The sequence below is a fragment of the Caenorhabditis briggsae genome, assembly GCF_000004555.2.
Source record: "Caenorhabditis briggsae complete genome, chrIV, whole genome shotgun sequence".
NCBI classification, from domain to species: domain Eukaryota; kingdom Metazoa; phylum Nematoda; class Chromadorea; order Rhabditida; family Rhabditidae; genus Caenorhabditis; species Caenorhabditis briggsae.
In genome coordinates this window covers 5,443,607-5,446,942 of record NC_013487.2, presented here as the reverse complement: position 1 = coordinate 5,446,942, position 3,336 = coordinate 5,443,607, and the positions used below count along the sequence as shown (strand labels likewise).

General features: G+C 37.0%; 1 protein-coding gene and 1 non-coding gene across 2 annotated transcripts in view; one reads left to right on the top strand and one right to left on the bottom strand.

Annotated features, from left to right (window-relative positions):
* The window catches only part of CBG20033, a gene marked incomplete at both ends in the record, with an annotated part of 17,050 nt that overhangs the window by 10,410 nt on the left and 3,304 nt on the right, over positions 1 to 3,336 (bottom strand). The gene's annotated exons all lie outside the window — the stretch shown is intronic.
* On the top strand, positions 2,940 to 3,012 carry CBG28193. Its single transcript has one exon. It is a non-coding gene (tRNA).

Below are 3,336 nucleotides of genomic sequence, written 5' to 3'. Positions count from 1 at the left end.
ATTCGAGCTCGGTACTTCGCGCGCTTCTTTCTCCGGGGGGACTAGAAAACTCACACATGGCCGCTTGGCCACCGGATACATCGTCGCTTTTTCGACGCGGTTTTTCGCATTTTAGGAATTTTTTGAAGTTTTTCTTTATTTTTATGGGAATCTACATAGATTTCTGCACAAAATACAGCAATAATAAATTTCACCGCACACCACCTTTAACAACAGCCTACAGACAATGACGAAATTTCCTAAAAATTGTGGATTATGGGTATTTCTAAACAGTAATTTTCAAATAAGACTTTTTTGATTTAACAGTGGGTTTGTTTCAGTCTGTGTCCCGAGGTTTGAAGTTAATAAAACACCTGGAAGATTAAAATATTTAAATATACAGTACCAGAAATCTATATATCAGTACTGGCTTTTTAGTAGAAAGTAGTTAAAGTTGAAATCTTTAAAGAAGATTCCAAAGTTTTTCCATTTCTCGGAAAATTTTAGAGTACAAAGTTAAAACTTCATTTTTGTAATTGACAACTTTTTTGCCAAATTACATTCTGATGGCATATGCCGTTTGTAACATTTAAAATGCCGTAAATGCCAAAAATCTGAAATTTCAGAAAAACGAAAAACCTCTGAACAACTTTTCAGGACTTCAATCTTGACTATCTCTCACCAAAAAAGTAAAAAAAAACTTACAAGTCCCTATCGGCTAGAATAAAGGTGTTTATTGTTTTCAGTAACGTCGCAAAACTATTTTTGCTAACTGTGTGCAGTAGTTTCAGTAGTTTCAGTAACGGGAAAAAATTCAAAATCCTAAAACAATTTTAAAAAATCTCTAGTATTTTCGAAAACTTTGAAAATTCAGATAGATGAAATAAGGCATATTAAACCGTAATCTTTGATACCATTTACCGAGAAACCTGGAATAGAATGGCCCCAGCACTGCCAACTTTAACCCCAATTATCTCATTTCCTGTAAAAGATATCAAAATAACACCAACTGACAAAATATTTCTTATATCATGATAAACATTTTGTTAGCTGACCACTTTTTGATATCTTTCACAGGAAGCGGGATATATTATCACCAGAATCTATTTCATATTAGACTTTTTGTTTCCAAGTTCACTGTTTCAGTTAAATCACAACTTTAGTCATAATTATTAACTTTACTGATACGACATTTTATCGCAGTTTGTCCCTCTTCTCTTTTTACATAACATGTAAATATTTGTATGTTCTGTTATACACACGTCATATCCACCCACGCGACACCTAATTGATAATTGCACGGCTAACCCACTGACAGTAGGCTACTGTCCCCTTTCTCTCTTGTATATGCAATTACCTGTTCCCACTTGCAAATGAGGTGAACCTGTTGGTTCTGCTCGTTATCCGAATAGCATTGACATCTCGCCGGACACGGGAACAGCGACGGTGATGACGTGGCAGATGGGTTGAATTGAGGGAAAAGAAGGAGAAGAAGTGGGAAGAAGGACATATACCATGGATGGAGACAAATGAAGATCAAATGGGCGGGGTGAGCTGAAGTTTTAGGTTTTGTGGGATGAAAAAGGAAGGAAGTACGAATTGGGTTGAGTCGGAAATAAAAAAAGGGGAACAGGAGGAGTATAGGGGATAACGGGGAATGAAGAAGTGATGGGTTTATTAGGTTCCGTTTTCGAGAATCTGATAGGATTCTTTTAGAATAGTGAGTTTTTTAGGTTAACAATATACATGAAGGAAAGAGCAACTTCATTCAATCTTTATGAACTAATAAATATTCTGAAACATAAAAATAATTTTTTCAACAAATGAAACTGGTGAAGAATTGAATTCATGTTTTCGATCGGTTTTTGTTATCGTTTTCGAGAAGTTGATAGGCTTATTTTATAGTAGAGTTTCAGGTCAAACAGAACACGAACAGATCAACAATTTCATTTAATTTTTTCGAACTAACTATAAGAAACTTTTTGAAACATGATAACAACAAAAAAACATTCACAATTGGTGCAAACAGAACTTTTAAACTTGCAGGATATTTCCAAAGTTTTCAAACTTCGTTGTTAGCAACAGAACATTAAAGGTGGGGGGACATGAGAAAAATAATGTTGTCGAAATTTCGTTTAAATATGCTCCTCGAGGAGTTGAACTTGTCGAGGCGAGTGTTGAAGGTGCGGCGCCGCTACCGACTGAGCTACGCGTGCAAAGAGAAAGCCGCTGCCCGATTGCATACATAAAGGCGAGGGCGACTGCTGTACGCAGAGTGACATTAAGCGTTGTACACCGTTACGGTAGAATGCATACTCTGGCCCCAAAAATCCCCCGTAAAATCTCCTGTCCCCCCACCTTTAATAAATTTCATAACTTTGATAGAATCGACGGTATCTCTGAGAGTTAACAAAAGCTAATAAACGAAGATACAAGTTTGCAAAATCTGTCGATACATCATCACGATATTATACTGGTTTATGGCTATAGGAGCGGTGGAAGAGAAACGCTGGTGGTCGTGGCCGAAGGTCCAAAAATGAAAATTACTGTGACCAGATTTTTTCCCTGTTATTTTCGTTCTGTAGTTTTCGTTCTGGACCTCTGGCCGCGGCTACCAACAATTATTTTCGCTTTGACGAAAAATGTTTCACTTTTTTTTCCCTTCGTCCTCAATATTCCATTATTTTCCCATTTTTCTGTTCTTCAAATTTTTTTTGAAATTTTTCCCTTCTTCACTAAATTAGACTCATAACGTATGCAAAAAAAACACACAAATGCAGCTGGCTCCATCTCTCTCTCTCTCTCTCTTTATTTTTCCTTTTCTCTCATTTTCTAGTACTCGTTGACTGAGAAAATGGAGATGGCTGGCTGAGAGCTCACGCCTTCATTTGGCGAAGCGAGGAGACGGAGTGGCGCGAGAGAGCGAGTCAAATACGGGAAATGGAAATTGGGTCAAATGTGGCCGCGTGGCCCAATGGATAAGGCACCAGACTTCGGATCTGGGGATTGCAGGTTCGAGTCCTGCCGTGGTCGAAATCTTTTTGCTTGATTTTTATTGGGAAATTGGACAACAAAGGGTAAACAGAAATAGTTTCAGACAAGTATTATCAGTTTGATATAAGTGTACCGCTTGAAAATGAAAGTTGTGGTTTTTACAAACGTTTTGAAACAGATGTAGGAGCAAATCAAGCTTGAATATAGAGTCATGATTTCAAAACAATTTGAAATAGAAAAAAAATTTTTGGATAGCAATTTTTTTTTGCATTGGTAACTGAAACTTTGATAGTATGCGGTTTCAAACACTTGTAAAAGCAGATGTGAACATAAAGTGTGCACTTCGTGATCAGTGTTAAAACA